Here is a 25,179-nt window from a genome sequence, read left to right as displayed (position 1 = left end):
GTCCTCACACATGGTAAAATGTGCACCCTACTCACCTTGCTTTAGAATGATAAAAAGTGGAGTGTGGTTTCACTTTGCCAACTTTCTAACCCGGCACTTGAAATATTTCTTATTTGTTAATGCACATTAATTGCTAAATAACTCAGATTAATGCTACTTTTATTTTGCTGGTCAGGAAACTGACCTGACAATATTAGAAACCTGTTATCAGGATTAACACATTAAGAAATATTTACACCCAGCCCAAAAGCATATCAAATATTAAACAAAAAAACAATTGTCTCCATGAATCTTCTTCCCGCAAACCCTACTTTTTACTTTATGTTCTGGTGTTACCAGCACCTCAGATATGTACAACTTCGCCACTTTGGACCAATTTTTTCAGAAACCAAAACAGACATAGACAGACAGACATGGGGATGGATGGGGAGGAAGAGAGAACCACAACACTAGCATTTCCCCTAAGGCCATACCACTGACAAATGGTGTCCACCTCAAACCTGGGTTGTGCAAAAGGCAAGGTGGGTGTCATACCAAAGGAAGTATCTCTTCAGCCATTAAAAGTCCACTTCTGATCACTTATAATAAACACCTGACCAAATGTTGGGATATGAAGATCAAGGAGAATGAGAGGCAGAATGTTGCTCCCCTGTAAGTGCTCACGACCACTGAAGAAGCAATCCTAAGAATAATACAAAATAACTTCAGTCTGAAGGATCAATTAACTGGTTTGATAACAAAGAGGAGGACTTACTTGAGCTTTGGGAAGGAAAGAGGGAGATAAGAATGAGGAGAATGGAGAATAAAGGACCATTAATGGGGTATCAATAACAAAAATGAATAAATAATAAAAAAGGAAATCAGGGGATATAGCATAATGGTTATGCAAAAAGACATTGCCTGAAGCTTCAAAGCCTCAGGTTCAATCCCACACATCATAAGCCAGATCTGAGCAGTGTCCTGGTATTAAATAAATAAATAAATAAATAAATAAATAAATAAAGCTAGAATGGATTATGAAAACCTGGTAAGGGAAGGCAGGAAACAGGTGTTGTTAGAAAAAAACTGGGGTGGGGGGCGGGTGGTGGTTCACCTGGTTGAGCGCACGTATTACAATGTACAAGGGCCCCGGTTTGAGCCCCCAGTCCCCACCTGCAGGGGGAAAGCTTCATGAGTGGTGAAACAGGGCTGCAGGTGTCTCTCTGTCTCTCTCCCTCTCTATCACCACCTTCCCTCTTGATTTCTGACTATCTCTACCCAATTAATAAATATAATAAATTTTTTAATTTTTTAATTAAAAAAATAAAATAAAAAAGAAAGAAAATTGACTAGGATAATGTCAAAGGACATAAACTATGGTGATGTTGTGTATGACACAGCAAATCCTAACAAAGGAATATTTCAAAGTTAACCCAATTGACAAATAATATGGTTATAGCAATAACTATCTACTGTCTTCTTAAATCCTAAGACAGCAGGAACCTCCCACTTCCTCTATAGAGCCTATATTTCCCCCAGTCCTGGAACCTCTAGGGTAGTACTCACCTTCCTGCATGCTTCTCTCAATTCATATCAAATTATATTGCATTCACTGATCCCCACCTAATAAACGCAACGAGTATACCTCAGCATGCTTCACTTCAGACTGTGTCCAGAGATGTCAGGTGTGGAACGTCAACCTTTCAGCCTCATTACTCAAGTGAAACCTTCCCTTTCATAGGATTCCCTAATTCCACTCCAGGTGGTTCACTTCTTAACAAAGTCCCAAAACCCAGATATAGACCAGGTCCTGTAAGATAGAGCATATGTTCACACCTATCAATAAACTACGGCAAAATATGTACCTGAAAGCAAAAATACACAATAGTCTGTAGTGAGTCAGTATCAAGTTCATAATGAAATAGTGTCTACTTAGAATTAGATACCCTCCTTACCTACTTCCTATTACAGTTCTCTCACTTACTCCAAAGCTAACCTTAGCAAAGCAAGGACTGCAAAAGATGAAAAAGGGCAAGAGACTGGCATACTTTGACGATGACTCTTTAGTCACTATCAGGCCACCCCATCAGCTGGGGCCCTAGTTGGGGAGTCCTGAGATTCTCAAACAGACTTGATGGGCCTACACCTCAAATAAATCCCTCTCTCCATTGTTACCGGTCATCTCTATCAGGAACAACAAAATAGACCCCTTTATGGGCCCCCCATAGGACCTTGCACTCAACCTGGATCAACAATGGTAGAGAATGTTCCATCCTCCAAAGGGAGGATGGACAACATACTCTATGCTACACCTGAGGAAGATGGGTCGATATTGGGGCAGCTTGGAATGTTCCTACTCATGACCACAGAATGTGAGCTCAGATCTACAGAGATGCAGAGGTCACACAGGCTCCTAAGCTGAATATGGGCCCCAGATCACATCAAATCAATGGGGTTTACAGTCAACAATATTTATACCCCTTTCCCATATTAGGGAGCTACTCTCTTCCCTGATCCAGCTTTCTGGTCCTTTTTTCCAGCATGACATCATCTCCCCAGACAATAACTTGGATCCATCTGCATATCAGATGTCAGGCTCAGAGAAAAAAAAAAAAAAAAAAACCAAAAAACTAGTATAGCCACAGGCCCTTTGGGAATATAACTAAAATATGCCTACTAGCTACCTACAAAATGGAGGACCACCCACCCCCCAACTCTTCCTCTGCACTATTCCAGCCTTTAGGTTCATGATTGGTCAACAATTTGTTTGACTTTGTATGTTAACTCTCTTTTCAGCCACCAGGTTCCAGACACTAGCATGATGCCAACCAGACTTCCCTGGACCGACAACCCTAGCAATGTTTCCTGGAGCTCAGATCCCCCAGAGCCCCACCCCACTAGGGACAGAGAGAGGCAAGCTGGGAGTATGGATCGACCTGTCAATGCCCATATTCAGCAGGGAAGCAAATACAGAAGCCAGACCTTCCATCTTCTGTACCCCACAGTGACCTTGAGTCCATACTCCCATAGGGTTAAAGAATAGGAAAGCTATCAGGGGAGGGGATGGGATAAGGAGTTCTGGTGGTGGGAATTGTGTGGAGTTGTACCTCTTTTATCCTATGGTTTTGTCAATTTTTCCTTTTTTATAAATAAAAAAGAAATAAACGGGGTTGGGTGGTACTGCAGCAGGTTAAGCGCACATGGTGCAAAGTGCAAGGATCGGCATAAGGATCACAGTTCCAGCCCCCGGCTCCCCACCTGCAGGGGAGTCTCTTCACAGGTGGTGAAGCAGGTCTACAGGTGTCTGTCTTTCTCTCCCCTCTCCCAGTCTCCCCTCCTCTCTTGATTTCTCTCTGTCCTATCCAGCAACAACAATAGCAATGACAACAACAATAATGACAATAAGGGTAACAAGGGCAACAAAAAATGGGGAAAATGGCCTTTAGGAGCATTGGATTCTTAGTGCGGGCACCGGACCAGTGATAACCCTGGAGGCAAAAAAAAAAAAAAAACAAACAAAAAGAAAGAAAATTGACTAGGAGCGTATTGTGTGTCCCATGAAGGATTTAAGGTAGGGGTGTGTGGTGTGGTGTGGTGTGGTGTGGTGTGGTGTGGTGTGGTGTGGTGTGGTGTGGTGTGGTGTGGTGTGGTGTGTGTGTATGTAATATTTTTTATACAGAGGAATCATTTGATCATTCAGAAAGGACAACCAGGTAGAGAGGAGGAGTAGAAGCATTCACCTGAAGGAAGGCCAACTGAGAGCCAGAGAGGAGCCTGGCCGAGCATTCTCAGGGAAGCCAACTGAGAGCCAGAGAGGAGCCTGGCCAAGAAGTGAGAGCCCTAGTTAAAACAAAAGATTAGGAGTGGAGAGTAGAGCTCTTTATCAGCAGACAAGGATTTAATCCCTGCTGCTTTAGATGACTGTCAGGCTGGTGTAAGATGCTCCTTCTTTAGTCTTCTGTCTCCCAGGGCTGTTTATAGGAGAAGCCTGGTTCTCCAGCTATGCCTAGGAGTCCTATGGGGGCTCTGGGGATTGACAAGTCCAGCCCTCCATGCAGGGAAATCAATCAGCTGGTTCCTTTTTTTTTTTTTTTTATCCAGAACACTGTTCAGTTCTGGCTTATGGTGGTGCGGGGGGATTGAACTTGGGATATTGGAGCCTCAAGCATGAGAGCCTCTTTGCATAACCATTATGCTATCTACCCTACGCCCAATCAGCTGGTTCCTAAAGCTATTTAGTTATTGTCCTTGAACTCTAAAGTTTAATATAAGCCTTCCTAAATGCAAGAAGTGTGTGGCTAGAACGGTGACAAAATAGAAAAGGACTTAGGAGCACACCTTTCCTTTTTGGAGGGGATGTATTGCCTATCCTTCTTGCTGTTTTCTATCAACTATTTTTTTTTCTTTTAATTTTTTTTGTGTTTGGGGAGGGCAGAAGTGGCGATAAGAGAAAGAAGTGTTAATGTTTGCCCTACCTGTCTTAATGTTGCTGAGATATTTGGTGCTTCTCTCTTAATGATCCCTGACTTGCATGTGTTCTCACTTTCTTGTCAGGTATAATTTCATTTTAATATGTTTCTCATTCTGTTTAATACATATATACTAAAACCATTTGAGCAGTACTTCTGTTGTCAATTTTGTTTAGTATCATGTAATTGACATCGAGTCTCTATATCATTCCTGACAAAAATTTCTAAAAGGAAAATATACTGGATACAAATTACACTTTAACTTCCTGACCCTCTGTCTTATTAGTGCTGAGCTGTATTGTAATTTCTTCTACAAATGTGTGGTAACAGGAAATGTGGTCTAAGCCTTTGAAGACAGTTTTTGAATAGTGATAGTCTAGTTCCAGAGAAAATGTTTGCTCAGATCTATAATTTTGTTCTATTTTCAATTTTTAAAAATGTAATGAGTTAAAATCGAGTAGGAGACTTTTCAAAGCACTGATACATCATCTGTGGAGTTCTCACTTTTGTTGCTGCTGCTGCTTTCAAGTGATATCATTTGAATCCAAGGCCTCATGCATCCAAGGCAGGTGCTCTACCACTGAATCACCTTCCTAGTGCCTTGTAACTCCACTTTAAGCACTCAATGTTTATATCAATTTATGGGAATTTTAAAAAGGCACTACCTTTATATTCCTCATCTGTCAGTGTCCTCCAGCTTTGTAATCTCTCCCTTTACCTTCAAAGACAACCCAAAGAGCATCAAGGAAACCTCTGGGTTTTCTTTGAGCAGAGAAGGTGATTTTTACCCTTTGCATACAAAGAGTTTAATTCCATGCAAAGAAAAACAAAAGTGTGCTGACATTATTTACTGAACACTTAGTGTTGGTATGCATGAGACCCCTTCTGTTTCATTTGGTTTAAATCCCCCCTGCTTAACACTATTCTATTTACATAACCACTGTTAGCAAGTACCACCCTCTCTCCAGGGCATTGGTGGTTCAGTGATAGGATTCTCGCCTGCTCCACCCCCTCCTTGTCACACTCTGATTTTCACCAGTCACTTTTCTCTCCACCCTCTCTATGTCACATCCTGTTTCCACCCTACTTGGCAAGTATATATATAAAGACAGCATTGTGAGCTTTACTTTACCTTGAGTTTAGCTTAGCTCGGCTTAGATTGTGCTGCGTCCTGCATGAATAAAGAGATACTGCCTACAGCTCAACCATGAGTCCCTGGTCATCTGTTACCCGCCCGTGAAGCCAGCCCGGAGAAAACAACCTAGCCCGGCGAAAACAACAACTTAGCATGTGCAGATGACAGTCAAATATCCATACTGCTTTACACTCTTCTTAGGGAGATGAGACAGAGACACAGGTTAAGACCTGATATCATACAGAGAGCATGCTGAGCTGGTCGGGGCCATGATGGGCCACACTACCCTTACTCCATGTTACTTCTGTTCCATCTGTCTGGATGATAAGCTGAGCCAATCTTTTCTCACAAAGAAACCTGAACTAATAAGTGTGGGGAAAAGGGTCGGGCGGTAGAGCAGTGGGTTAAGCGTATATGGATCGAAAGGCATAAGGATCCTGGTTTAAGACCCCCCAGCTCCCCACCTGCAGAGGGTCGCCTCACAAGCCTTGAAGCAGGTCCCCAGGTGTATATCATTCTCCCCCCCCTCCATCTTCTCTTCCCCTCTCAATTTCTCTGTCCTATCCAACAACAATAACAAGGGCAACAAAACGGAAAAAATGGCCTCTAGGAGAAGTGGATTCCTAGTGCTGGCACCAAGCCCCACAGCAATAACCCTGGAAGAAGAAAACAAAAACAAAAAACTGTGAGAAGAATTTGATATGTGGAATTAATGGAAACTGCGATTTTTTAGTCAGGATTAGAACAACCCAAAATATGTACTAGAACCACCCTAGGCATGTTGCTGACTCTATTGAATGAACAAGTGGAAGAGAAGAAATAGAACGGTACAAGTCCTAAATGTATGAAGGCTGGAATTTGATACCCAGCACTACATATACTAGAATGGAGCTCTGGTCTTGGCTCGTGTGTGGCATCTCTTTTTTTTTTCTCTCTGTCTCTCACTAAAAAAGAAGAAATAAAGAAAAGAAAAAAAAAGAGGTGGGATTGGGTGGTGATGTTACATGTGATGTGCATGTTACTATGCACAAGAATGTAGCTCAAGTCCTCCTGTCCCTACCTGTGGGGGAAGGGGAACTTCATAATTAGTGAAGAAATGCTACTTCTCTCTCCCGCTCTATCTCTCCTTTCCATATATGTTTCTCTGTCTTCATCCAATAAATGAATAAAAAATAATAAAAACGCTAAAACAGATACAGGTACACCACAAAATACTAGACCCTAATGGTGTCTTACTTGTTACTTTCCAGTTTATCTATCGTCTTATAAATTAGGGCCTCTGTTTTGTGCAACCAGAAGAGCAGGAGTATAAGACAAACCTATGTATGAGGAGCCAAATGTGGAACAACAACTGTGAAAATTCTGGATGGCTCAAAGGAAATAACTAGAAAACCTATGGCTCTGAGATGTTTTCCCAGAGGAGGGGAGTTTGGGCCTACATTTAGCATCCATTTACTCAAAATAATATCTACAATGACAACAACTTTGTATCTTATGGAGATGTTTCCTTTGAAAAATAATTCTGAGGGTACACATGCTGTGAGTTGCAGAGTGAACAAAAAGAAGCAAATTGCAGGTGCTATTATAACAACATGTAAGGCAGTCTTATTTTTGTGTGAAAATACTACACTTCTAGATTTAAATGTAAATTTAAAAATACAGATATATATTCATCAGAATGCTAATAGCGTCATTGGAGAAGTGAGATAGCAAGTGTGCGTGTGTGGTCATTTTTTATTATTATTTGCATAGCATAAATAATAGAAAATGGGGGGTTGGGAAGTAGCACAGTGGGTTGAGCGCACGTGGCACGAAGCGCAAGGACCAGAGTAGGAATCCCAGTTCGAGCCCCCAGCTCCCCACCTGCAGGGGAGTCGCTTCACAGGCAGTGAAGCAGGTCTGCAGGTGTCTTTCTCACGCCCTCTGTCTTCTCTGTCTTCTGTGTCTTCCCCTCCTCTCTCAATTTCTCTCTGTCCTATCCAACAACAACAACATTAATAACAGCAGTAATAATAACCACAACAAGGATAAAACAACAAGAGCAACAAAAAAGGAAAAAGATGGTCTCCAGGAGCAGTGGATTCGTGGTGCAGGCACTAAGACACAATGATAACCCTGGAGGCAAAAAAAAAAAGAGAGAGAGTCGGGTGGTAGCACAGCTGGTTAAGCGCACGTGGGGCAAATCACAAGGACCAGCACAAGGATCCCGGTTCCAGCCCCTGGCTTCCCACCTGCAGGGAAGTCGCTTCACAGGTGGTGAAGCAGGTCTTCAGGTGTCTTTCTCTCCCCCTCTGTCTTCCCCTAATCTCTGTCCTATCCAACAACAATGATATCAATAACAACAATAATAACTATAACAATAATACAACAAGAGCAACAAAAGGGAATAAATATTTTTTAAAAATAGAAAATGATTTTAAACTATTATAAAACAAAGAAGAAAAATTAAAATGGTGTGCTTTATTTTTTTAATCTACTGTCAACCCATCTGATTTCCCTTATTTCTCAAGAAATAAGGGTGGGGGGATGGACCAGAAAACATAACCCAACCATATGCTGCTTGCAAGAATGCCATCTGTCACAACAAGATAAACACAGACTTAAAGTGAAAGGATGGAAAACTATCATACAGGCTAACGGACCACAAAAAAGGGCAGGAACAGCCATTCTCATCTCAGATACGATAGATTTTAAATTAAATAAAGTAATAAAAGATAGGCAAGGACATTACATAATGATTAGAGGATCAATCAGCCAAGAAGACTTAACAATTATTAACATCTATGCACCCAACAAGGGACCATCTAAATACATTAAGCATCTACTGAAAGAATTTCAAAAATACATCAATAGTAATACAATAATAGTGGGAGACTTCAATAACCCACTCTCACACTTAGACAGATCAACAAAGCAGAGAACCAATAAAGATACAAGAGAATTGAATGAAGAGATCGACACACTAGACCTCTTGGACATTTTCAGACTCCTCCACCCCAAAAAACTGGAATACACCTTCTTTTCAAATCCACATAACACATACTCAAGGATAGACCACATGTTAGGCCACAAAGACAGCATCAATAAATTCAAGAGCATTGAAATAATCCCAAGTATCTTCTCAGACCACAGTGGAGTAAAACTAACATTTAACAACAAACAGAAAATTATTAAAAGACACAGAATTTGGAAACTAAACAACATGCTCCTTAAGAACCACTGGGTCAGAGACTCACTCAAACAGGAAATTCAAATGTTCCTGGAAACTAATGAAAATGAAGACACAACCTATCAAAATATTTGGGACACAGCTAAAGCAGTACTGAGAGGGAAATTTATAGCCATACAATCACATATTAAACACCAAGAGGAAGCTCAAATGAACGACCTTACTGCACACCTCAAGGACTTAGAGGAAGAGGAACAAAGGAACCCTATAGCAACCAGAAGGACAGAAATCACTAAAGTTTGAGCAGAAATAAACAACATCGAAAATAAAAGAACCATACAAAAGATCAATGAAGCCAAATGTTGGTTCTTTGAAAGATTAAACAAAATTGACAAACCCCTAGCCAGACTCACCAAACAAAAAAGAAGAGAAGACTCAAATTAATAGAATTGTAAACAATGCAGGAGATATCACAACTGACACCACAGAAACCCAGAGAATCCTGCGAAACTTCTATAAAGAACTATATGCCACCAAGCTAGAGAATCTGGAAGAAATGGAACAATTCCTAGAAACCTATGCACTTCCAAAACTGAACCAAGAAGAACTACAAAATCTAAATGCACCAATCACAGACAAAGAAATTGAAACCGTTATTAAGAATCTCCCCAACAACAAAAGTCCTGGACCAGATGGCTTCACAAACGAATTCTACAAAACTTTCAGGAAACAGTTAATACCCATACTTCTTAAGCTTTTCCATAAGATTGAAGAAACAGGAATACTCCCTTCCACCTTTTATGAAGCCAACATCACTCTGATACCAAAAGCTGATAGGGACAGAACAAAAGAGGAAAACTACAGACCAATCTCTCTAATGAACATAGATGCCAAAATATTAAACAAGATCTTGGCCAACCGGATACAGCACACATCAAAAAGATTGTTCATCATGACCAAGTGGGATTCATCCCAGGAATGCAAGGCTGGTTCAACATCCGTAAGTCAATCAATGTCATTCACCACATCAATAAAAGCAAAGCCAAAAACCAAATGATTATCTCAATAGATGCAGAGAAAGCCTTTGACAAAATCCAACACCCATTCATGCTCAAAACTCTACAAAAAATGGGAATAGATGGGAAATTCCTCAAGATAGTGGAGTCTATATATAGCAAACCTACAGCCAACATCATACTCAATAGACAGATGCTGAAAGCATTCCCCCTCAGATCAGGGACTAGACAGGGCTGTCCACTGTCACCATTACTCTTCAACATAGTATTGGAAGTTCTTGCCATAGCAATCAGGCAAGAGAAAGAAATCAAAGGAATACAGATTGGAAGGGAAGAAGTCAAGCTCTCACTATTTGCAGATGATATGATAGTATACATAGAAAGACCTAAAGAATCCAGCAGAAAATTACTGGAAGTTATTAGGCATTATAGCAAGGTATCAGGCTACAAAATCAATGTACAAAAATCAGTGGCATTTCTTTATGCAAACACTAAATCTGAAGAATAAGAAGACATCCAGAAATCACTCCCATTTACTGTTTCAGCAAAATCAATCAAATACCTAGGAATAAAGTTGATCAAAGAAGTGAAAGACTTGTATGCTGAAAACTATGAGTCGCTACTCAAGGAAATAGAAACTGATACCAAGAAATGGAAAGATATCCCATGCTCATGGATTGGAAGAATAAATATCATCAAAAGGAATATTCTCCCCAGAGCCATATACAAATTTAATGCAATACCCATCAAAGTTCCACCAAGCTTCTTTAAGAGAATAGAACAAACACTACAATAATTTCTCTGGAACCTGAAAACACCTAGAATTGCCAAAACCATCTTAAGGAAAAGAAACAGAAATGGAGGCATCACACTCCCAGATCTCAAACTATATTATAAAGCCATCATCATCAAAACAGCATGGTACTGGAACAAACATAGGCACACAGACCAGTGGAACAGAATTGAAAGCCCAGAAGTAAATCCCAACACCTATGGGCATCTAATCTTTGATAAGGGGGCCCAAAGGATTAAATGGAAAAAGGAGGCTCTCTTCAATAAATGGTGCTGGGAAAACTGGGTTGAAACATGCAGAAGAATGAAATTGAACCACTTTATCTCACCAGAAACAAAAATCAACTCCAAATGGATCAAAGACCTAGATGTCAGACCAGAAACAATCAAATACTTAGAGGAAAACATTGGTAAAACACTTTCCCACCTACACCTCAAGGACATCTTTGATGAATCAAACCCAATTGCAAGGAAGACTAAAGCAGAAACAAACCAATGGGACTACATCAAATTGAAAAGCTTCTGCACATCCAAAGAAACTATTAAACAAACAGAGAGACCCCTCACAGAATGGGAGAAGATCTTCACATGCCAGACATCAGACAAGAAACTAATCACCAAAATATAGAAAGAGCTCAGCAAACTTAGCACCAAAAAAGCAAATGACCCCATCCAAAAATGGGCAGAGGATATGAACAAAACATTCACCTCAGAGGAGATCCAAAAGGCTAACAAACATATGAAAAACTGCTCTAGGTCACTGATTGTCAGAGAAATGCAAATTAAGACAACACTAAGATACCACCTCACTCCTGTAAGAATGGCATACATCAAAAAGGACAGCAGCAACAAATGCTGGAGAGGATGTAGGGACAGAGGAACCCTTTTACATTGCTGGTGGGAATGTAAATTGGTCCAGCCTCTGTGGAGAGCAGTCTGGAAAACTCTCAGAAGGCTAGACATGGACCTTCCATATGATCCAGTAATTCCTCTCCTGGGGTTATACCCCAAGGACTCCATAACACCCAACCAAAAAGAGGTGTGTACTCCTATGTTCATAGCAGCACAATTCATAATAGCTAAAACCTGGAAGCAACCCAGGTGCCCAACAACAGATGAGTGGCTGAGAAAGCTATGGTATATATACACAATGGAATACTATGCAGCTATCAAAAACAATGAACCCACCTTCTCTGACCCATCTTGGACAGAGCTAGAAGGAATTATGTTAAGTGAACTAAGTCAGAATGATAAAGATGAGTATGGGATGATCCCACTCATCAACAGAAGTTGATTAAGAAGATCTGAAAGGGAAACTAAAAGCAGGACCTGATCAAATTGTAAGTAGGGCACCAAAGTAAAAACCCAGTGGTGAGGGGTAGACATGTAGCTTCCTGGGCCAGTGGGGGGTGGGAGTGGGCGGGAGGGATGGGTCACAGTCCTTTGGTGGAGGGAATGGTGTTTATGTACACTCCTAGCAAAATGTAGACATATAAATCAGTAGTTAATTAATATGAGAGGGGGAAAATCAATTGTATGTCTCAAAGTTTCTCAAAACACAAACTGAATCCTTTTAATATATAGGCTGTGTATTTGATACGCGGACTCTCTCAAAAGCCTAGACCAAGTAGATTAGAAGCATCCAATAGCACAGCTATATACAAGATACTGGATACTGTACAGCAAACCATAACAAAAGGACTTTTCAAAGTTAACCCAATTAACATATAATGTGATGATAACTATCGATTGTCTTTTTGAACCCTAAGACAGCAGGAACCTCACATCTCCACTATAGAGCCCCTACTTCCCCCAGTTCTGGAACCCTTGGATAGGGCCCTCTTTCCCGTATGCATCTCCCAATCCAAACCAAATAATATTGCATCCGCCGATCACAACCTAACCAACGCAACGATTGCCACCTCAACATGCTTCACCTCAGACTGTGTCCAGAGACTTCACGTGTGAAATGACAACCCTTCAGCTTCATTACTCGGGAGACCTTTCCTTTTATAGTACACTCTAATTTCATCTCAGGTAGTTCACTTTCTAACAAAGTTCCATAACCTAGATATACACCAGTTTCTGTGAGAGAGAGCTTATGTACACACGTATCCATAAACTACTGCAAAATATATACCTGAAAGCAGAAGTACACTAGAGTTTGCAGTGAGTACCTCCCTAACACTTCCTCTCCACTATTCCAAGCTTGGGATCCATGATTGCTCAACAAATTGTTTGGCTTCGTACGTTAACTCTCTTTTCAATCACCAGGTTCCAGATGCCACCAGGATGCTGGCCAGGCTTCCCTGGATTGAAGACCCCACCACTGTGTTCTGGAGCTCAGCTTCCCCAGAGACACACCTTACTAGGGAAAGAGAGAGGCAGACTGGGAGTATGGACCGACCAGTCAACGCCCATGTTCAGCGGGGAAGCAATTACAGAAGCCAGACCCTCTACCTTCTGCAACCCACAACGACCCTGGGTCCATGCTCCCAGAGGGCTAGAGAATGGGAAAGCTATCATGGGAGAGGGTGGGCTATGGAGATTGGGTGGTGGGAATTGTGTGGAGTTGTACCCCCCCTACCTTATGTTTTTGTTCATTAATCCTTTCTTAAATAAAAAATTTTTAAAAAAATAGAAAATGATTTTAAACTATTATAAAACAAAGAAGAAAAATTAAAATGGTGTGCTTTATTTTTTTAATCTACTGTCCACCCATCTGATTTCCCTTATTTCTCAAGAAGAGCAAGCAAACAACAAACAAACAACCTTCCTGGGTGGGGATAAGGAGGGCTTCAGGTCCTGGAACATGATGGCAGAGGACCTAGTGGGGGTTGTATTATTATGTGGAAAACTGTGAAATGTTATGTATGTACAAACTATTGTATTTACTGTCAACTGTAAAATACTAATCCCCTAATAAAGAAAAAATAAGAAATAAAAAGTTTTTTCTTTCCACTTAACCTTGTAATGGTAGCACTGCACTGAAGAGCAGCAAGCAAATAGAAGACAAGGAGAACAGCGAAGAATTGTTTCCTTACAGCATACCTGGAGTTAAATTTCATGGTCCTCTCTGGAAAGACAGCATAATGGTTATACAAAAAGATTTTCATGCCTGAGACCCTGAGGTTCCAGGTTCAACACCCAGTACCACCACAAGTGACAGTTGATCAGTGCTCTGGTCCCTCTGCATCTGTCATTAAAATAAATATTTTTTAAATTTCATAATCCCTAGATCTCACAAGAAGTGCTGAAAAAGCATAGCCTTTATCCACCACCTCTGAAAAGTTTCTCCACTGCATGGAAGAAGCTTCACAAGATGTGAAATAATGGTGCGGATGTCTCTCCCCCCCAAACCCCGACCTTCTTCCTTCTCAATTTCTGTTTCTATCAAAAATAAATATTTTTTTAAAATAAAGTTTTTCTCTTCTGTGAAATCTTTCTGTAATTCTTCTCTAAGCAGAAGTGACCATTTCCTCTTTTGAGTCCAACGACTTTTGAACACTACTGCTGTTAGCTTTCCTCCTATGTTTTACACACTGAGCTCCCTACAAAGCTGTCAGCAACTTAAAAGGAGAGATCACCATTCTTTGAATCATTTCTCAGCACAGGCCTAGCACATTATAGGCCCTTAATACACATTTTGCGAGGAAAGAATGAACAGATGGAGGGGAACAGAAGTGGTACATACCAAGAGGAATGAGCTAATTTTGATAATGCTAACTTGTCTTTTATTTAAAGGGAATGCTCTCCCATGCTGACCTTTAAGAAAGAGAAATCACATCTTACCTGTCCTAATACAATTTGTTCATTCAGCCAACAAGCTTCTAGTCCCAATTACAGCCTCAGGTCTCCTTTCTCCATCATCATGGCTCCTGAAGGTCTCCAGGAGAGAGAAAAAAGAAGAGAGGGGGAGGGACAGAGAGAAAGAAGAGGGAGAAAAGACAAGGTTCCTGGGTATTGCAGAATTACAAACATAGAAAGACTTTACAGGTCCTACTAGCATTGTATTGTTCCCAACCTTTTCCAGTCCATACCCTCAAAAATACGTATTTTTGTGATGGATCCAAAATATTAATAAAGAAGGTTGGAATGGATTTTCTTGTATTTGGTTAGCCTGAGGAATACCCTTCAATCATTTCAGAATCTTCAGCCCTTATAAAGTTGTTCATGACTGAAGCGGCAGAGAAAGTTCATTCACAAGGAATACAGCAATAATTTTTAAAAAGGAAAAAGCCATTATGCCAACATTAAGCTTCTGAGAGGAAATAGTGCCAAATTTGACTTGAAAATAAAGACATATGACAATGGGAAGGGGCTAAAAATCAACTACCCTTAAGTTAGAACCAATTCATACCAATCCAGATTCTTCTCCAAGACGAAACTTTCATGTAGTTACATTGCCAGTAATTGGAAAGGGACATTTTCAAACCACCCAAATTCTCTACTTGGATCTGTCCAAGACTTATTTGAAGAACTCTATCCCTCAGCCTGCTTTTTAATGCTGGATTTAACAACTTCCTAGTAGGAAACAGATTTGATTTTCTGAAGCTGGGCCTGTGGCAAAAAGGCTGAGTCTTGTGGTTAGAACTTCCATGTAGGAGTGTTGATGTAGTGCTTTTTAATTTTAGTAAGGAGAAGATATCATGCTCTCCAGGGTAGCACCTGTTGTCCACACATCCAACTGTCATTTCCTTCCTGCAGGCAGGAAGTCAAAAACTGAAAGTCTTATATTGTTAGGAAGAACATTTGTAATCTCAAGGGTTTGTTCATTGTTTTCAACCTTTGGATTTGTGAAAGAAAGTGCACAAATTGCCAAGAATGTACTGGCATATCTGTGATTCATTTCCTGTGATCCTGTGGTGTTGATGTGCAAAAAAAAAAAAAAAAGACAGGAGTTGGTGGCGGTGACATTGCTCTGGAATCACATGGATCTCCAGAGAGCTAAGAGAAGAGTCAAAGCATTTGCTCAGGCTCAATTTACTGATTATAATGTTCTAAATACATTACTGATTCTGATAAGCAAGTGTGTCACGAAATAAGTCACTTGCAGTGAATTCAACCAGATTATATCATCATCTTTACCAACAAATTATGATATCATAGCCCAGACTACATGAAATTTCACTCATAGGGAAAGCATAACTTCATCTCTGTGGCTATCAAGTAAGGAACTTTCTAAGAGTAATGACCATAACATATACATGTTATAACACTTTTTAAAGCATTTGCCTAGTAAATCTACTCATGAAATTTAAATTTTCCACTGTTTTGGTGGTATATGCAATAGCAGGTATATCATGTATAACATTCTGAGTTCAACTCCTTTGTCAGGTGTTCTCATGAATCTTTTCCCTCTCAGTGATGGTACAAAAACAAAGTGTCCATGGCACTAAAGTCCCAGTTCCTAGTGCAACTGGGGTTCACAGCCCTCTTGTCATTTTCCCCTAACATTTCCCCCTCTGGGAGTATGGTCTAAAATCCTTTTGGGGGTGCAGAAGGAGGAGTTCAGGTTTCTGTAATTGCTTCTCTGTTGGACATGGACATTGGCCAATTACTCCCTCAGCCTATTTCTATCTAGTAGGGTAGGGCTTTGGAGAGGTGATTAACCACAATTTTTTTAAGTAGGTATTTGAAAACGATATTGTTAAAATCGTCTAACCTAAACCATTCTTTTAAAAACATAGACTATGGGGCGACGCAGCGGTGCACCTGGTTAAGCACACATATCAACATGTGCAACATCTTGGGTTCAAGCCCCACTGAAAGGACACTTTACATAAAGCAGGACTACAGGTGTCTTTCTCTCTCACTTTCTACCTCCTCTCTCCTCTCAATTTCCCTCTGCCCTATCAAGTGAGATTTTTTTAAAAAGGCAAAAATAGCCACCAGGAGTGGTGGATTCATAGTGCCTACACTGAACCCCAGCAATAACACCAGTGGCAAAAATAAAATAAAAAATAAAAACATTAACTACAAACGTATATAATATGCCTTTTGGAGGATTCGACTTCCAGAGGCGGAGCTACGAGCAGCAGATCGCTTTCTCTCCTCTCCTCTCCTCTCCCAGATCAACTAGGAATACCAAAGGAGACCACCCGGACCGAAACAAGACAGGACTAGAATGACCACAGGAACCCAGTAAATCACCCGTGAGTACAAACACGCGTGGCTGGTGACAGAGAGGAGAGAGGGGCCTAAGGAGAGATTAAGTGACTGCTAACAGTTCAACAGTTTATCAGTGGAGACACCACCTCCAGTCTGCTCCACAACAAGGGGACAGCTGAAGGGAGGAAAGGACTCCCCAGAGACTCACCAAGTGCAACTCTGAGTCTCCATTGCTACTACCCTCAGAATCTGGAGCAGCAACAGGGAGGGACACCAGGGGACAGAGATCTAACCAGGAAACTCAGGAAAAGACCTATACCTCGGTGGCATAGCTGAGGGGCTGTGAAAGTCTCTTTGCATAACCACTGGATTATCTCTGCCACACCCTGTTTTATCTCTTGGTCAGGAGTCAGTGATTAAGCTAAGAAGCCTATTGATAGTTTAAAAGCCCTCAGGCTCCCATAGCCTAAAGGGAAGAAAAAAAAAAAAAGAGGCTTTTACACCACTGAGCTCCAACTCAGGGATTGAAAAAACTGTTAACTTCCACCAAGGTAAACCCTTTAATTAAATTACTTAGACACAAGTCAATCCAGGCAATAGTGATCAATAATTTGAAAAGTACTGATAAAGGGAACTCATAACATAATATATAAAATGGTTAAAACAACAAGAAAAAATATTGGAGACTCGAACCAGGACAAGAGTCCAGCTAAAAGTCCTCCAGAGGGTGAAGCACAAAACGAGTTCAACATCCAAACATTAGCTAAGGAAATAATAACAGGAGTGAGTAAAGAATTAAAAAAAATTGTAATCAGAAATGCAGGAACAACAAATGAGAATATGGAAGAAAATTCTAATTATCTCACGGTTATTAGAGAGCTGAAAGCTGAAATCGCTGAGCTAAGAAGGCAACTAGCTGAACAAGCTAAAACAGCATCAGAACAGGGCAACAAAATAGATGAACTCCAGAAAGCAGTAGAGGGCAGAGAGAATAGAATCTATGAGGTTGAAGACAGAATTAGCAAGATTGAGGATGAATTAGAGACAACTAAAAAAGAAGTAAGAGATCTCAAAAAGAGATTAAGAGATGCTGAAAACAACAACAGAGTCCTATGGGATGACTTCAAAAGAAACAATATACACATTATTGGCTTACCAGAGGAAGAAAGAGAAGGAGAGGAAGAAAGCATTCTCAAGGCCATAATAGCTGAAAATTTCTCTAGACAACACCAAAGACATAAAGATTCAAGAAGCCCAGAGGGTCCCAAACAGAATTAACCCAGACCTAAAGACACCAAGACATGTCATACTTAGAATGGAAAGGAATAAGGATAAAGAAAGGATCCTCAAGGCTGCAAGAGAAAAACAAAGAGTCACCTACAAAGGAAAACCCATAAGATTAGCAATAGACTTCTCCACACAAACACTACAGGCCAAAAGAGAATGGCAAGATATCTATCGAGTGCTCAATGAGAAAGGCCTTCAACCAAGAATACTGTATCCTGCTAGACTGTCATTCAGACTAGATGGAGGCATCAAAACCTTCTCAGACAAGCAACAGTTGAAAGAATCAACTATCACCAAGCCTGCCCCGAAAGAAGTTCTGAAAGGACCCTGTAAACAGTCAGACCACCATAAATAGGCCATATATCAGGACACTCTAAAATCTACAAGGATGGCATTTAAAATATCTTCGATCTTCAATATCAATAAGTGTCAATGGCCTGAATTCACCTATTGAAAGGCACAGAGTAGGAAGATGGATCACAAAACACAACCCAACAATATGTTGTCTACAGGAAACTCACCTAACTCAACAAGACAAACACAGACTTAAAGTGAAAGGATGGAAAACTATCATACAAGCCAATGGCCCACAAAAAAGGTCAGGAACAGCTATTCTCATATCTGACATGATAGACTTTAAAATAGATAAGATTAAAAAAGATAGGAATGGACACTACTTAATGCTCAGGGGATCAGCCAATCAAGAGGACTTAACAATTATTAATATCTATGCAACCAATGAGAAGCCATCTAAATACATCAAACTTCTACTGAAAGAGCTACAGCAATATATTAACAGTAACACAATCATAGTAGGGGACTTCAACACCCCACTATCTCAACTTGACAGGTCATCCAGGCAGAAAATCAATAAAGACATAAGGGAGCTAGATGAAGAGATAGATAAACTGGAACTATTGGACATTTTCAGAGTCATTCATCCCAAGAAACATTTTACTCAAATCCACATGGATCATTCTCAAGGGTAGACCATATGTTAGGCCACAAAGACAGCATCAGCCAATTCAAGAGCACTGAAATCATCCCAAGCATTTTCTCAGACCACAGTGGAATTAAACTAACACTTAACAATCAACAAAAGATTAGTAACAGTCCCAAAATGTGGGAGCTCAACAGTACACTTCTTAACAACTTCTGGGTCAAAGAGGAAATCAAGGAAGAAATCAAAATGTTTCGAGAGTTCAATGAAAATGAAGACACAAGCTATCAAAATATTTGGGACACAGCTAAAGCAGTCCTAAGAGGGAAGTTCATAGCTATACAAGCACACATTAGGAAACAAGAAAAGGCACAAATAAACACCCTGATTGCACATCTTAAAGACCTAGAAGAAGAACAACAAAGGAATCCTAAAGCAACCAGAAGGACAGAAATCACTACAATTAGGGCAGAAATAAATAACATTGAGAATAGGAAAACCATACAAAAGATCAACAAAAGTAAATGTTGGTTCTTCGAAAGAGTAAACAAAATCGACAAACCTTTAGCCAGACTCACAAAACAAAAAGGGGAGAAGACCCAAATAAATAGGATAGTAAATGAAAGAGGAGATATCACAACAGACACCGCAGAAATTCAACATATCATGCGAGGCTTCTATGAACAACTATATGCCACCAAGCTAGAGAACCTGGAAGAAATGGACGATTTCCTAGATACCTACCAACTTCCAAAACTAAGTAAAGAGGAAGTGGATAACATGAGTAGGCCCATCACAGCTAATGAAATTGAAAGTTATCAAAAATCTTCCCAAAAATAAAAGTCCTGAACCAGATGGTTTAACAAATGAATTCTACAAAACTTTCAAAGAAGAACTAATACCTCTAGTTTTCAAAGTCTTCCAGAAGATTGAAGACACTGGAATACTCCCTGCCAGCTTCTATGAAGCCAACATCACCCTGATACCAAAAGCAGACAGGGACACAACCAAAAAAGAAAACTACAGACCAATATCTCTGATGAACATAGATGCGAAAATATTGAACAAAATTCTAGCCAACCGGATACAGCAGTATATCAAAAAGATTGTTCATCATGACCAAGTGGGGTTTATCCCAGGCATGCAAGGTTGGTTTAATATACGTAAATCAATCAATGTGATCCACCACATCAACAAAAGCAAGACCAAAAAAAACATGGTCATATCAGTAGATGCAGAGAAAGCCTTTGACAAAATACAACATCCCTTTATGATCAAAACACTACAAAAAATGGGAATAGATGGAAAATTCCTGAAGATAGTGGAGTCTATATATAGCAAACCTACAGCGAACATCATACTCAATGGTGAAAAACTGGAAGCATTTCCACTCAGATCAGGTACTAGACAGGGCTGCCCACTATCACCATTACTATTCAACATAGTGTTGGAAGCTCTTGCTGTAGCAATCAGGCAGGAGCAAGGAATTAAAGGGATACAGATTGGAAGAGAAGAAGTCAAACTCTCCTTATTTGCAGATGACATGGTAGTATACATGGAAAAACCTAAGGAATCCAGCAAGAAGCTTTTGGAAATCATCAGGCAATACAGTAATATGTCAGGCTATAAAATTAACATTCAAAAGTCAGTGGCATTCCTCTATGCAAACACCAAGTTAGAAGAAATTGAAATCCAGAAATCAGTTCCTTTTTCTATAGCAACAAAAACAATAGAATATCTAGGAGTAAACCTAACCAAAGAAGTGAAAGACTTGTATACTGAAAATTATGAGTCACTACTCAAAGAAATTGAAAAAGACACAAAGAAGTGGAAAGATATTCCATGTTCATGGGTTGGAAGAATTAACATCATCAAAATGAATATATTACCCAGAGCCATCTACAAATTTAATGCTATCCCCATCAAGATCCCAAGCACATTTTTTAGGAGAATAGAAAAAATGCTACAAATGTTTATCTGGAACCAGAAAAGACCTAGAATTGCCAAAACAATCTTGAGAAAAAAGAACAGAACCGGAGGCATCACACTCCCAGATCTCAAACTGTATTATAGGGCCATTGTCATCAAAACTGCTTGGTACTGGAACATGAACAGACACACTGACCAGTGGAATAGAATTGAGAGCCCAGAAATGAGGCCCCACACCTATGGACATCTAATCTTTGACAAAGGGGCCCAGACTATTACATGGGGAAAGCAGAGTCTCTTCAACAAATGGTGTTGGAAACAATGGGTTGAAACATCTAGAAGAATGAAACTGAATCACTGTATTTCACCAAATACAAAAGTAAATTCCAAGTGGATCAAGGACTTGGATGTTAGACCAGAAACTATCAGATACTTAGAGGAAAATATTGGCAGAACTTTTTTCCGCATAAATTTTAAAGACATTTTCAATGAAACGAATCCAATTACAAAGAAGACTAAGGCAAGTATAAACCTATGGGACTACATCAAATTAAAAAGCTTCTTCACAGCAAAAGAAACCACTACCCAAACCAAGAGACCCCTCACAGAATGGGAGAAGATCTTTACATGCCATACATCAGATAAGAGTTTAATAACCAACATATATAAAGAGCTTGCCAGGCTCAACAACAAGATAACAAATAACCCCATCCAAAAATGGGGGGAGGACATGGATAGAATATTCACAACAGAAGAGATCCAAAAGGCCGAGAAACACATGAAAAAATGCTCCAAGTCTCTGATTGTCAGAGAAATGCAAATCAAGACAACAATGAGATATCACTTCACTCCTGTGAGAATGTCATACATCAGAAAAGGTAACAGCAGCAAATGCTGGAGAGGGTGTGGGGTCAAAGGAACCCTCCTGCACTGCTGGTGGGAATGTCAATTGGTCCAACTTCTGTGGAGAACAGTCTGGAGAACTCTCAGAAGGCTAGAAATGGACCTACCATATGACCCTGCAATTCCCCTCCTGGGGATATATCCTAAGGAACCCAACACATCCATCCAAAAAGATCTGTGTACACACATGTTCTTGGAAGCACAATTTGTGATAGCCAAAACCTGTAAGCAACCCATGTGTCCAACAACAGATGAGTGGCTGAGCAAGTTGTGGTATATATACACAATGGAATACTACTCAGCTGTAAAAAAATGGTGACTTCACCATTTTCAGCCGATCTTGGATGGACCTTGAAAAAATCATGTTGAGTGAAATAAGTCAGAAACAAAAGGATGAATATGGGATGATCTCACTCTCAGGCCGAAGTTGAAAAACAAGATTAGAAAAGAAAACACAAGTCGAACCTGAAATGGAATTGGAGTATTACACCAAAGTAAAAGACTCTGGGGTGGGTGGGTGGGTGGGTGGGGAGAATACAGGTCCATGAAAGATGATGAATGACATAGTGGGGATTGTATTGTTAAATGGGAATCTGGGGAATGTTATGCATGTACAAACTATTGTATTTACTGTTGAATGTAAAGCATTAATTCCCCAATAAAGAAATAAATTATTAAAAAATATATATGCCTTTTCGGGTTACTTTGACAAGTGTTTTTATATTTTCATTAGAGATTTAATGATGATTAACAAGACCATAAAATAATAGGAGTATAATTTCATACAGTTCCCACCACCAGAGTTCTGTGTCCTATCCTCTCCATTGGAAACTTTCCTACTATTTATCCCTCTAGGGGTATGTATCAAAATCTGGGGTGCAGAAGGTGGAAGGTCTAGCTTCTGTAATTGCTACTCCAATGGACATGGTTATTAGCAGGTCAATCCATACCCCAGTCTGTTTCTTTCTGTAGTAGGATAGAGCTCTGGAGAGGTGAGACTTAGGGACACACTGATGAGGTTACCTACCCAGGGAAGTCAGGATGGAACCATATAGTAGCATCTTCAACTTGGAGGGTGAAAGGCAGTAAGATACAAAACAGGACAAATTGTTTAATAAACAGGAACTCAAACATAGGAATAGAGAGAGCAGATGAAATTAGTAATCTTCAGGTGTCTAAATTTGTATATATTTGCCTCTTTTTTTCCCCTCCAGGGTTATCACTGGGGCTCTGTGCCTGCACTACAAATCCACTGCACCTGAAGGCCATTTCTTCCATTTTGTTGTTGGATAGCAAAGAGAGAAATTGAGAGGGGAGGGGAAAACAGGAAGAAAGGTAGACACCTGCAGACCTACTTTACCACTTGTAAAGCGGCTTCCTGCAGGTGGGGAGCCAGGGCTCAAACCGGGATCCTTGAGCTTCGTACTATGTGTGCTTACTCTAGTGGACTACTCCTCAGCCCTCACCTTTTTTTTTTTTTAAGATCCCACCTTCTCTTCCTTCCAAGTCACATATACCCATATACATCCAAATGTCCCTCCCTTTTTCTTCTTCTCTCTGGGTCCTGATGGAGTTGGAGTTCAGAGCCCTCTGGTCATCTTTCCCTATCACTTCTCCCCCAACCCCTTAAAATATGGATCAAAATTTTTTCTGGAATGCAGAAGATAGGAGTTCTGGACTCTGTAATTGCTTTTCCACTGGACATGGAAAGCTATCTTTTCTCTAACAAAGGTCTCCACCCCATAACTTCCCATAACATTAAAAGGAAAAGTCCAAGACATCAACAGAACCCTAAAAATTCTAGCCCCCTCTCCCATCATAGCTCTTTAATTATTCATTTTACCTTCCTCCCGCAACATTCTTCAAATACTCCTGGCATAAAGGCTCTACCCCAATTTTTGATATTGTGATTTTCTCCCCAGGTATCCACAAAGCCAAAAGTTAACTTCCTTCAGGACTTCACTTTGCCTACTCTCCCAACTAGAATGTACATTTCTGAAGGGCAGTCATGTTGACTAGTTTCAAGCTTATCTACTCATACTCATTAGTGCTTTGACACATGGAAAGATCTCCATCAACATCTGCAGAACAAGTAAGCAACAGGATGAATGTATAAATGAACTAAGTGAACTCTGTACTATCTATCATACTAACCCTGGGGTATGAAGATGGTCAAGACATGATTTCTGGTCTTCCAGGCTTACAGTCTAGTTAAAGGTAGACATTTCCATAAGTAATAGCAATAGAAGTATAATGAAAGATGTATGTCAGTTTGGCGGCAAAATGGATAGATACAAGTCAACTCACATGTTTAGGTAAAATATTAAAACCAGAAGGCCAGAGGGGTAGGGAGAGACAGCATAATGGTTATGCAAAAGACTTTCATGCTTGAGGCTCTGAGGTCCCAGATTTAATCCTCAGCTCCACCATAAGCCAGGCCTGAGCAAGGCTCTGGTCTTTCTTTCTCTATGTCTCTCATAAAAAAAATTATACACATATATATGCATATATAATAAATAAAATCTAAAAAATAAAAAATCCAGAACTGCTGATGCTCAAGGACTTTTGGGTAGTAGGTTCTGAAAGTCTTATGTATGTCCCTGATCTTCATCATTGTGCTCCCAGTATCTTCCAAACTAGTACGACAAGGATCACTTGAGGTGCTTATTAAATAACAGCTCTCCAGGAGAATGGGCTGGGCATCTGTGTTTTACCAAGTATACTGTGATGTAGGCTGGAAAACAGAAGACCTCAGAATCTTTAAAACCTATGGCAGGTTAGACTTTAACGCTCCATGGTATTCCTGGGCCTATTCCTACTGCTCAAGGCCTACTGTAGTGTTTGGTAGGGGCCCAATAGGAAATAGTACTTCACAGGGATACCAAACTACTTATCTCGTGAGATAATGCTGTCAGAATATCCACTGGGATATTCTTTCACATAAAACTCTATTCCAGACATACCTAAAATAGACTTCTAGCTTCTATCTACCCTAAAATCCCTATTGCCATCTGCTCTATTCCTACTTTATTTTTCCTGATCATTAAACATTTTGTCCTGCTTTATATCTTACTGCATTTCAGTCACCAAGTAAAAGATGCTACTATGATTTCATCCTGAACTCCCTGGGCAGATGACCTCACCAATGTGTCCCAGAACCTCACCTCTCCATAGCCCTACCCCATTAGGGAAAGATAGAAACAGGCTGGGGCTATGGATCGACCTGCCAAAGCCCATGTCCAGCAGATAAGCAATTACAGAAACTAGGCCTTCTACGTCCTACACCCCATAAAGAATTTTGGGGAGCTAGAAGGAATTATGTTAAGTAAGTCAGAAAGACAAAGATGAGTATGGGACAATTCCACTCATAAACAGAAGTTGAGAAAGAACAGAAAAGGGAATAATAAGCAGAATTTGGATGAGTTTGGAGTATTGCACCAAAGTAAAAA

At 40.1% G+C, this 25,179-nt stretch overlaps 1 long non-coding RNA gene across 1 annotated transcript; it reads right to left on the bottom strand.

The window, feature by feature from the left end:
- Window positions 1–57: 57 nt before the first annotated feature.
- On the bottom strand, window positions 58–14,439 carry LOC132538940 (uncharacterized). The gene is made up of 3 exons (XR_009550265.1): window positions 14,353–14,439; window positions 13,612–13,756; window positions 58–682 (listed from the first exon to the last, which is right to left on the bottom strand). It is a non-coding gene; the product is annotated as an uncharacterized LOC132538940 (long non-coding RNA).
- Window positions 14,440–25,179: the final 10,740 nt, after the last annotated feature.

Source organism: Erinaceus europaeus, chromosome 6 (genome assembly GCF_950295315.1).
Source record: "Erinaceus europaeus chromosome 6, mEriEur2.1, whole genome shotgun sequence".
NCBI lineage: Eukaryota > Metazoa > Chordata > Mammalia > Eulipotyphla > Erinaceidae > Erinaceus > Erinaceus europaeus.
This window is presented reverse-complemented; position numbering and strand designations above follow the sequence as displayed.